The 12476-nt window shown below is 41.6% G+C and overlaps 1 protein-coding gene across 4 annotated transcripts in view; it reads right to left on the bottom strand.

Annotated features, from left to right (window-relative positions):
* Positions 1 to 147, bottom strand: part of SPPL2A (signal peptide peptidase like 2A) — a 31143-nt gene extending 30996 nt beyond the window's left edge. For 2 of the 4 annotated variants that reach the window (XM_014944608.1, XM_014944610.1), the window contains exon 1: positions 14 to 147. The gene's annotated coding sequence lies outside the window, so the exon portion shown is untranslated. The remainder of the gene's footprint in view (positions 1 to 13) is intronic. The other 2 variants (XM_014944607.1, XM_014944609.1) reach the window with 1 other exon arrangement.
* Positions 148 to 12476: the final 12329 nt, after the last annotated feature.

Raw genomic sequence — 12476 nt, 5'->3', positions numbered from 1 at the left:
CCCCCCGCCGAGCCTCTCACCGCCGCCGGCTGCCGGCGAGGCGCCACTTCCTCTTCCGTCCGCCCCGGCCGATGGCGGCGGCGGCGGCGGCTGCTGGGGACGGCGCGGCCCCCTCGCCCCGGGGCGGTGCTGCCGGCGGGGGGACGGGCGCCCCGGCACGCCTTCCTGCTGCCGGGCCTGCCGGTGCGGGGGGGCGGCGGCCGGGTGTCCCCGGGCCGGGTGCGAGGGGCCTGTCCTGAAGAGAGCCCTGGCCCACGCCTGTCCCCGGTGGCCACCGGGCCCTGCCCCGCGCCTCTCTCCTCGCCTGCCCTCCGGCGGGCGGTCGCCAGGGCCCACCCGGGGCGGGTTGGAGGCGCTTAACGCGACCCGAAACCGCCGTTAGAAATCAGCGGGAAGGGTTGTGTTTGCCCTAAATCGGAGTATTTCACCTCACTTCCTCTGTCGAGGTGACTGGGCCAGGGGGGAGAGGTACAGCAAAGGTGGTAGCGGTCTCAAAGGTGGTAGTGGTAGAGACCACTCTTCAGAGAGCAACAAGTACATGAAACAGTAAAGTACGGCCTATAACAAAAGGTTGAAGAGAAGCTGCATTGTTTGCCCCCAAAAAAAAAAAAAAAAACACCACAAGGAAAAAAACAAATTCAGAGACGTCTTCCCGGCTTGGAAAGCACAGTGAGGGCTGTGATGCAGCTCTTACAGAGCCAGCAATGATTCGCAGAAGGAGACAGAGGGGAACTGCTCCGTGATTTACCAGCTGAGGAAGTTGAGCAATACCTTTCCCCAGAGGATTTCAAGCCGTGGTTACTCAGAGAGGCCGGGCTGCTTCAGGGCCAGCGAGTACAGGGAAGGGGAAAAGGCACAGATGGGAAAGATTATGGGAGAAAGGAGAGGATGGGGCTGTGGGCGAGATGGCAGAGGTGTGAGGGAAAAGGGAGAGGCAAGAGGCTGAGGGCTGAGCTGTGGCCCAGCACGAGTGAATCCAAGGCTGAGGTGGGTACCCGCCTGCTCCAGTCGCTCACAATCTAAGCAGTTATTAGTCATCACTATGGAGGAAGGAGGTTCCTGCATGTGTGGTTTTCCCTCTGTGTGAATTTAAGGACAAATCCATGTAAAAATACCTACAGGGAACATTTCCCACCGCAGTACAGCAATTTTTCAGTAAGTTGTTCTGTTGCTGTAAAAATCTTAATAACATTTACCTACCTGTAAATAAGTAGTGCTTTGATCAATACAGATATTTTGATGATGACAAGCGAGGTCACCCCTGCCCCAGTGACAACAGGACAGACTTATGCATTTTCCAGACTTGCTGAAAAAGTGTGTCTAACAATTTAATGTATTTAAACAGTGGAATATAACGGCACACCATGGCACAGCTAATAATTCATATTCCATGCGGAATTGGTATTTTAAAAAACCAGCTAGTACGTTGTCCATCTGCGTGTTTCTATTTTAGTGGTGTTGTCAGAGTAACCATGACACTTCACGCCAACTACTCTCTCTACTTTTGAATCGAGCAAGATCTGGATGACAGATTAATACAGATGACTTCAATAAATCTATCAATTCTGTGATCTGTAAAGAGCGAAGGGTATGTACGTGACAGTGTATTTCAGGCACGGAAGAAGTGTTTAATTTGAATTGCAAGTGCATAGCTGCTCACAGGATGATTCCACAGGGTGTTCTGCCCTACCAAATACTAATCCCTCGCCTTGCATTCCCCAGGAAAGCACAGCAGCTTTTATTCTGTCTGCAGCAGAAAAAAAAGTGGGCCCAGGAGAAATACTAGAAACACAATTACAAGGAAGTTGCTCTTTCACAAAGCATATGTTTGGTTTGATCTCCCCTGCCTCCATGCATGTTTCAAGATACCATGTAAACATCTCTTATATTAAACACATTCCCCACAGTCCAGCAGGACTGTGTAGGTTAGAAATCCCTGCACTGAGAAGCCCTAGGGCTGGCTCAGGACAGCTGACACATGCGGGCAGCTCACATTCAGGACATCAATAAAATCTTCTAAGGTAATCTTTATTGGCAACTTAAGTAGTTAATTTTTACCCCTAATTTTTACCATTAGCTTTAAGATGTAACCAAAACTGAAAACAGATGACCTAGTCTCAGATTTCAGCAGTATGAGAAAACTAGATTTTATTCATATATGTTATTTCCAATCCCAGGCAGAAGAAAACTAGGTTATAAAGACCTTCAAAGCCTGAAGAATGACTTAAAAGCCTAAAAGATTCTCTCCTCACTTCCCCCCCCCCCCCCAGTTTTAAACCTGAAATTCCTTATTTGGAATGAACAACACAGCCTCTACTCAACATTAGCATAAGATACAGAAAATCCACACCAAGAATTTCATCCTTTCTATACCACTATAATTATCAGAGAAAAGAAGCAAAACAACACTCTGAAAAATCCCTTTCCCAACCAAAACATGAACATGAAATAAGATCTTTAACTCAGCTCAGGCATTCCTGAAGCATTTCAAAGTGTTAAGGAGCAAAGGCTTTAATGTAGGCTTTGCGCACATTAGTTAGAAAAGAAACCACTTCAATAATAGTATACATACATACATTGAAATCTTTTTCTAAAGGGTCATGAAATTATATTATCCCTTCCTTCCCCCTGCCTGTTTTCCACCATACACACACACTTCTAAACACAAATTATCTGACTCACAAGGAAAGACACCCAGCACACCTTCCATTCCAAAGCTATTCTCCCAACTCTCCCACTGCGTTAAGTGCTACTTTATATTTTTTTCAAATTAATCAGCCTCTCGGCTTTTGAGTAAATTTATTCCAACCAATGTCTCTTTTTCTGTTCCCTTCCCTGTATCTCCTTATCCAATTAAATTTGCTCTTCTTTTAGCTTCACTTTGAATTACTGTCTAATTCTGTTAATTTTGCTTAAAATACCACAAACAGAAAATAGTTGCCTTGTTAGGTAGGCAGATTTAGATTTTTATCAGCATTAGATATTTAAAAGAACATAATGCATAATTTTTGAAGTACTAAGATTGTAAAAGAGACTAGATTCTGCACACTAAACAGTTATGTCATACAAAAAAAATTTGTATGGGAATTTCAGGTTCATTAATCAATAAACAAGCTTCAAAGGCATGAAAGAATTTTTAATATGCTGTATTAAGTTCTAAGAACTAAGAGAGAACACTGACCCAAATACTTAAAGTAAATATATTTCAAAGAAATTCAGTGAGCAGTAGAGTAATAGGGCAGAATAGAGCAGGTGACAAGGAAAAAGAAGTGGCTTAACGGAAGAAAATTTTACCCCGCCCTATAAATGGTCTCTTTCCATGGCTTTTTGGCTGGAGCCTGGAACAAGACAGGAAGATAACACTGTGAAACCTTCTGATTAAAGCAAAATGGGGAACATTGGTACTGAAACCTGCCCTCTCTGCGAGACATACACACACAGCAAAGATGACAACATTTGCAACAGCCTGATGGGACCTGTGTCTCCTGGCAAGAGAATGATCCAAAACATAGAAAGACTGGTATTTAAGAGTTATTTAATATAAACACATGTCTAGCAACCTTTCCTCAGGTACTAACACCCTTATCTGAACGTGAGCAAGTACCAATCTATGCTAGCAAGAGATACCCTAGTTTACTGGATATTATGCAGCAGAGAGAACACCCAATTCAAATGCATTTTCAAAGGTGACGTTTAAAGTAGTTCAAAGAAAGTAGTGAAAGCCTTCCTCATATGGCATTATGCAGCAAGGTCGCATTAGCATGCATTAGTGACGGACAGTAAACCTTACATCTGAATTGTATTTTCAAGCTTGTATCACACCCTCAAAGTTAATATTTCCTGATGGTAGAGACCGTGAGGGTAAACAAGGGGAACTGCATTTAAAAGCATATTACTTTCACCATTAATATGCAGCTTCAGCGCATGTTGAGACTGGACTGTCAAACTTACATATAGTAGATCAATTTTGTCTAAATAGATTTATGTCTAGAATAAGTGCCATTGTTTTGGCTGATCTATGAATCCTTAATTGCAGACAGCTCACTGTGAAGAGATTAATTACTGGTTATCAGTATAGTCTTCATTCACCTTTAGACTCAGCTCAGGTAAGTTATGTAAAATATACACGTCTGTCTTGAGCACCAGCAAGATCAGATGCATGTAAATACACTATTAGAAAGGAAAAAAACAACAACAAAACAAACAGTTTTTCTAGCTCTTTGATGAAGAATCTGAAATTAGTTAGTCATCTACTTGTACAGGCCAATGTCAGCTTTAAAAGCACACCAAATTCTCTCTCAGTAGTTTAAATGTAGATTTTAAGTCCATTTTTTTTTAACTTCCAGTAAGCCAGAGCAATCACACTAATTTCAGTTTAAAAGAATGGATTATTTCCTTCCACATTACTTAAGATGAAGGTCCATATATATACATATATATTAAAACATACATATTAAAACAGCAAAATATATAATTCAACTATTTTTTTCCCCTGAATTAGGGTGGGCCCTTGGTAATACTAACCTTGATTTTATTCACTTCGGATTTATATGCAAATACCAGAGGGAAGTTAAAATTTGTTATAGTGAGAGTATTCTTCCCATTTACATTGCTTTAATAAAAAAAGAAAATAATTAGAAAGGTTCATTGAATAAAGGAGTTTCAAGACAGCTTTGTGGCCATGAGTAATTTAGCGTAGAGGTCTCAACAGACACCTCAAAGTTGTTGTTCTTGTCCATCTCTTGCTACTCTCTTCTAAATGGGATTAAAACTAGGTTAAGAGAACTTCCTCCCTTTTGAACTACATTGTTGGGTAACATTTTAGGATTTTGGTCATGCTAATGGGATGCACAGAAACAGGATGTATGGAACAAGTGACAACCACAAGGTATTCAGTAGCCATACTGTGACACTTGATAGCCAGTTAGGGCTGGGTTTAAGTGATACAGAGTCCGAAGCATACCATGCCATGGGTGCCCTTGTCACCCCACTCTCCCTTGAAAGGGCACAGGTTTTTTTATTATAACATGAATTCGCTCATCTAGAAGTTCCCAGGTGAAGACAGCAGTCCTAGTTCAGCATCAAGCACCTCAAGTTGGGAGGTGCCTTTTCTGGCACAAGAACAGATACTAGTAATGTCCCTGCCTACTCCAAGTGCTCTTGCTATTTTCTTTCATGTCTCCTTCCTCTACGTAGCAGTGGGAGAAAAGGTCTTAATGGAAATCTGGTGTAGCCATGGTGACCTCCTCAGCCTGCAGAGCATCCAGGAAAACATCACTCAAACCTCCTCAGGCACAAGGAAGTCTCCATGACCTTTCAGCTCCAACCCATTCATACTCTTCTGTGGGAAAGTAACGGAAGATTGGTGAGGAGGATTGCAAATATGCTCAAGTGACTCACACCTGGGGTGCTGGGAAACACATATATCACACAAATTGTTGTTTAGTCTTGTGTGCTTGCGCCTCTGTCGAGGTGACTGGGCCAGGGGGGAGAGGTACAGCAAAGGTGGTAGCGGTCTCAAAGGTGGTAGTGGTAGAGACCACTCTTCAGAGAGCAACAAGTACATGAAACAGTAAAGTACGGCCTATAACAAAAGGTTGAAGAGAAGCTGCATTGTTTGCCCCCAAAAAAAAAAAAAAAAACACCACAAGGAAAAAAACAAATTCAGAGACGTCTTCCCGGCTTGGAAAGCACAGTGAGGGCTGTGATGCAGCTCTTACAGAGCCAGCAATGATTCGCAGAAGGAGACAGAGGGGAACTGCTCCGTGATTTACCAGCTGAGGAAGTTGAGCAATACCTTTCCCCAGAGGATTTCAAGCCGTGGTTACTCAGAGAGGCCGGGCTGCTTCAGGGCCAGCGAGTACAGGGAAGGGGAAAAGGCACAGATGGGAAAGATTATGGGAGAAAGGAGAGGATGGGGCTGTGGGCGAGATGGCAGAGGTGTGAGGGAAAAGGGAGAGGCAAGAGGCTGAGGGCTGAGCTGTGGCCCAGCACGAGTGAATCCAAGGCTGAGGTGGGTACCCGCCTGCTCCAGTCGCTCACAATCTAAGCAGTTATTAGTCATCACTATGGAGGAAGGAGGTTCCTGCATGTGTGGTTTTCCCTCTGTGTGAATTTAAGGACAAATCCATGTAAAAATACCTACAGGGAACATTTCCCACCGCAGTACAGCAATTTTTCAGTAAGTTGTTCTGTTGCTGTAAAAATCTTAATAACATTTACCTACCTGTAAATAAGTAGTGCTTTGATCAATACAGATATTTTGATGATGACAAGCGAGGTCACCCCTGCCCCAGTGACAACAGGACAGACTTATGCATTTTCCAGACTTGCTGAAAAAGTGTGTCTAACAATTTAATGTATTTAAACAGTGGAATATAACGGCACACCATGGCACAGCTAATAATTCATATTCCATGCGGAATTGGTATTTTAAAAAACCAGCTAGTACGTTGTCCATCTGCGTGTTTCTATTTTAGTGGTGTTGTCAGAGTAACCATGACACTTCACGCCAACTACTCTCTCTACTTTTGAATCGAGCAAGATCTGGATGACAGATTAATACAGATGACTTCAATAAATCTATCAATTCTGTGATCTGTAAAGAGCGAAGGGTATGTACGTGACAGTGTATTTCAGGCACGGAAGAAGTGTTTAATTTGAATTGCAAGTGCATAGCTGCTCACAGGATGATTCCACAGGGTGTTCTGCCCTACCAAATACTAATCCCTCGCCTTGCATTCCCCAGGAAAGCACAGCAGCTTTTATTCTGTCTGCAGCAGAAAAAAAAGTGGGCCCAGGAGAAATACTAGAAACACAATTACAAGGAAGTTGCTCTTTCACAAAGCATATGTTTGGTTTGATCTCCCCTGCCTCCATGCATGTTTCAAGATACCATGTAAACATCTCTTATATTAAACACATTCCCCACAGTCCAGCAGGACTGTGTAGGTTAGAAATCCCTGCACTGAGAAGCCCTAGGGCTGGCTCAGGACAGCTGACACATGCGGGCAGCTCACATTCAGGACATCAATAAAATCTTCTAAGGTAATCTTTATTGGCAACTTAAGTAGTTAATTTTTACCCCTAATTTTTACCATTAGCTTTAAGATGTAACCAAAACTGAAAACAGATGACCTAGTCTCAGATTTCAGCAGTATGAGAAAACTAGATTTTATTCATATATGTTATTTCCAATCCCAGGCAGAAGAAAACTAGGTTATAAAGACCTTCAAAGCCTGAAGAATGACTTAAAAGCCTAAAAGATTCTCTCCTCACTTCCCCCCCCCCCCCAGTTTTAAACCTGAAATTCCTTATTTGGAATGAACAACACAGCCTCTACTCAACATTAGCATAAGATACAGAAAATCCACACCAAGAATTTCATCCTTTCTATACCACTATAATTATCAGAGAAAAGAAGCAAAACAACACTCTGAAAAATCCCTTTCCCAACCAAAACATGAACATGAAATAAGATCTTTAACTCAGCTCAGGCATTCCTGAAGCATTTCAAAGTGTTAAGGAGCAAAGGCTTTAATGTAGGCTTTGCGCACATTAGTTAGAAAAGAAACCACTTCAATAATAGTATACATACATACATTGAAATCTTTTTCTAAAGGGTCATGAAATTATATTATCCCTTCCTTCCCCCTGCCTGTTTTCCACCATACACACACACTTCTAAACACAAATTATCTGACTCACAAGGAAAGACACCCAGCACACCTTCCATTCCAAAGCTATTCTCCCAACTCTCCCACTGCGTTAAGTGCTACTTTATATTTTTTTCAAATTAATCAGCCTCTCGGCTTTTGAGTAAATTTATTCCAACCAATGTCTCTTTTTCTGTTCCCTTCCCTGTATCTCCTTATCCAATTAAATTTGCTCTTCTTTTAGCTTCACTTTGAATTACTGTCTAATTCTGTTAATTTTGCTTAAAATACCACAAACAGAAAATAGTTGCCTTGTTAGGTAGGCAGATTTAGATTTTTATCAGCATTAGATATTTAAAAGAACATAATGCATAATTTTTGAAGTACTAAGATTGTAAAAGAGACTAGATTCTGCACACTAAACAGTTATGTCATACAAAAAAAATTTGTATGGGAATTTCAGGTTCATTAATCAATAAACAAGCTTCAAAGGCATGAAAGAATTTTTAATATGCTGTATTAAGTTCTAAGAACTAAGAGAGAACACTGACCCAAATACTTAAAGTAAATATATTTCAAAGAAATTCAGTGAGCAGTAGAGTAATAGGGCAGAATAGAGCAGGTGACAAGGAAAAAGAAGTGGCTTAACGGAAGAAAATTTTACCCCGCCCTATAAATGGTCTCTTTCCATGGCTTTTTGGCTGGAGCCTGGAACAAGACAGGAAGATAACACTGTGAAACCTTCTGATTAAAGCAAAATGGGGAACATTGGTACTGAAACCTGCCCTCTCTGCGAGACATACACACACAGCAAAGATGACAACATTTGCAACAGCCTGATGGGACCTGTGTCTCCTGGCAAGAGAATGATCCAAAACATAGAAAGACTGGTATTTAAGAGTTATTTAATATAAACACATGTCTAGCAACCTTTCCTCAGGTACTAACACCCTTATCTGAACGTGAGCAAGTACCAATCTATGCTAGCAAGAGATACCCTAGTTTACTGGATATTATGCAGCAGAGAGAACACCCAATTCAAATGCATTTTCAAAGGTGACGTTTAAAGTAGTTCAAAGAAAGTAGTGAAAGCCTTCCTCATATGGCATTATGCAGCAAGGTCGCATTAGCATGCATTAGTGACGGACAGTAAACCTTACATCTGAATTGTATTTTCAAGCTTGTATCACACCCTCAAAGTTAATATTTCCTGATGGTAGAGACCGTGAGGGTAAACAAGGGGAACTGCATTTAAAAGCATATTACTTTCACCATTAATATGCAGCTTCAGCGCATGTTGAGACTGGACTGTCAAACTTACATATAGTAGATCAATTTTGTCTAAATAGATTTATGTCTAGAATAAGTGCCATTGTTTTGGCTGATCTATGAATCCTTAATTGCAGACAGCTCACTGTGAAGAGATTAATTACTGGTTATCAGTATAGTCTTCATTCACCTTTAGACTCAGCTCAGGTAAGTTATGTAAAATATACACGTCTGTCTTGAGCACCAGCAAGATCAGATGCATGTAAATACACTATTAGAAAGGAAAAAAACAACAACAAAACAAACAGTTTTTCTAGCTCTTTGATGAAGAATCTGAAATTAGTTAGTCATCTACTTGTACAGGCCAATGTCAGCTTTAAAAGCACACCAAATTCTCTCTCAGTAGTTTAAATGTAGATTTTAAGTCCATTTTTTTTTAACTTCCAGTAAGCCAGAGCAATCACACTAATTTCAGTTTAAAAGAATGGATTATTTCCTTCCACATTACTTAAGATGAAGGTCCATATATATACATATATATTAAAACATACATATTAAAACAGCAAAATATATAATTCAACTATTTTTTTCCCCTGAATTAGGGTGGGCCCTTGGTAATACTAACCTTGATTTTATTCACTTCGGATTTATATGCAAATACCAGAGGGAAGTTAAAATTTGTTATAGTGAGAGTATTCTTCCCATTTACATTGCTTTAATAAAAAAAGAAAATAATTAGAAAGGTTCATTGAATAAAGGAGTTTCAAGACAGCTTTGTGGCCATGAGTAATTTAGCGTAGAGGTCTCAACAGACACCTCAAAGTTGTTGTTCTTGTCCATCTCTTGCTACTCTCTTCTAAATGGGATTAAAACTAGGTTAAGAGAACTTCCTCCCTTTTGAACTACATTGTTGGGTAACATTTTAGGATTTTGGTCATGCTAATGGGATGCACAGAAACAGGATGTATGGAACAAGTGACAACCACAAGGTATTCAGTAGCCATACTGTGACACTTGATAGCCAGTTAGGGCTGGGTTTAAGTGATACAGAGTCCGAAGCATACCATGCCATGGGTGCCCTTGTCACCCCACTCTCCCTTGAAAGGGCACAGGTTTTTTTATTATAACATGAATTCGCTCATCTAGAAGTTCCCAGGTGAAGACAGCAGTCCTAGTTCAGCATCAAGCACCTCAAGTTGGGAGGTGCCTTTTCTGGCACAAGAACAGATACTAGTAATGTCCCTGCCTACTCCAAGTGCTCTTGCTATTTTCTTTCATGTCTCCTTCCTCTACGTAGCAGTGGGAGAAAAGGTCTTAATGGAAATCTGGTGTAGCCATGGTGACCTCCTCAGCCTGCAGAGCATCCAGGAAAACATCACTCAAACCTCCTCAGGCACAAGGAAGTCTCCATGACCTTTCAGCTCCAACCCATTCATACTCTTCTGTGGGAAAGTAACGGAAGATTGGTGAGGAGGATTGCAAATATGCTCAAGTGACTCACACCTGGGGTGCTGGGAAACACATATATCACACAAATTGTTGTTTAGTCTTGTGTGCTTGCGAGTAGAACATCTGCACTTAGATAATGTAGGCCTGGGATGGACTCAGGGGCACCTTACTGAACATGCCTGAGATTCTTGCCCTGCTGTTGAAGAGATCAAAGCACAGCGGAAAACTCTGCCTGCCTGAATCCTTGAAACACAGGCCAGAACAGCAAATGTGAGCTCTTTTGCTCTCTCACTGCCTTGCTAACAAGGACTCTCAATCGCTCCGCGGTGCTTGTGTCCCCTGCTTGCCCGCCTCTGCCCGGGTGCTGCTTTAGAGATTCCCTGATCCATGAGGTATTGAGATTAAATTTGGTTTTTGCCTTAAATCCGTGATTTTGTGGTTGTTCCTGCATCGTCTCACACATCTTCCAACACCTTCCATACACATGCCACCACTCTGCAACTCCTGAAACCAAAGCCAGCTCTCTGGGTGGCTCCACGCTTTCCAAAAACAGCTTTGTAAGCCACTGCAGGAAGAGGATACTGCCACCCATTAAAGTTACACTGGCAATCTGTGTCTCAAAGTCCCAGCTTAGTCATCCATTTAAGTGCCCAATTTCCTCCATATACCAATTATGCACACATTACGAGTATTTTCCAATTGCTGCCAGCAAAGCTGTCCTGTGCATTGCAGATAACATTGACAGGCACATGATCTGTTCCCTGCTCATTCCTCATAAGTATGTACCACATGGCCCCTCCCTGGCTTCTACACCTGCCTCATTTGTACATCTCATTTTTCTGTCGTTCCCAATCAGGCCCATTAGCCTCTCCCACCACCTTCCCTGGAGTATGAAGAATTAAGCAATAAGGAGGAAACTTTATATTTTCACATAGCAAAGTACAAGACTGGCTCAGAGCTGCACATAGTGATAAAGTTTAAACAAATCCACAGCTTAAGGCTCTGTTGAGGGAACAACTGGTCCAACAGGCCAGTTCCTAGAGAGGACCTTTTCTGTACAGAACTAAGAAATCTTTTACATATTCACTATAACCAACCACATGAATATCAACAGGAAAACTACTAGGTAACTTGGGCCTTGTGTGCCAGGCAAATTACCGTGTATGAAGAAAGGGCAGTTTGTCTGCAGAAGCCCAAGCACCAACCACTTAGAGCATTTCCTTAGGTGCACAGAGACCTCAGCTCCAGAGGTAAGCAGCTCAAATTTTTAATTTCAATCATTAACTGCTGCTTTGTGTCTAAACTCTGTTGATCCAGTCCTTGTATTAAGACAGACAGGTACACAGCAAGAACGGTACTACGATTACAAGGAGTTAAAAATGCATGTCTCCACTTTTTAAAAGTAAATAAATAAATAAGAAAGATTTATTCCAAGCAGCCTTGTTTGTTTTTGTTTTTTTTTTTAAATATATACTTTGGTTAGTCTGTTTTCTGTCCTGAAGCCAATCTGCAATCTAATAAATCAGATTGTTTTATTTCCAGACTCCATACCTTTGACATCATTAACTCTTAGTGTGTGATTAGTGTGTCCTATCGATTTTAAAATTGCAAGTCTACCTTCAGGACCCATCAACTAGAAGCATAACCTAGTAAAGCAGAGTACCACCAGGCACTCCTAATCAGTCCCACTGAAGAGTTTGTTCTCCGGAGAAGACACAAACGCTAGGAAGGAAGATCTAGCTTCTACCTCCTATTCCATGACAAGCTAACTTTATCTGAATGATTTCATAGTACAGTGCTTTGAACAACTGCTTGAGGTTCTTGACCACCCAAGTTTGCAGAACCAGAGTATCTGGAAGCCTAACAGGAACCCACTCACCAGAGGAGATCTTTTTTGACACCACAGTAACACAGCACTCTTTTCTTCCTGTAGTTTCTCATGTATCTCCCCAGCGATTACGAAATGCAGGCAAGATTGTTCTTATCTTCAGCTGTTGGGTTTTTATGTCGGTGCTGATAGCAAAGTAAATTCAAACACAATCAAGAGCAGCCATAAGATTATCTTTCACTGACAGATTTTATCCCCCTCTTCCCCCCCCCCCC

Source organism: Calidris pugnax, unplaced genomic scaffold, assembly GCF_001431845.1.
Source record: "Calidris pugnax isolate Ruff unplaced genomic scaffold, ASM143184v1 scaffold70, whole genome shotgun sequence".
Classification (NCBI taxonomy): domain Eukaryota; kingdom Metazoa; phylum Chordata; class Aves; order Charadriiformes; family Scolopacidae; genus Calidris; species Calidris pugnax.
Note: the sequence above shows the minus strand (reverse complement) of the source record. Positions and strands in the feature narration are given on the sequence as shown.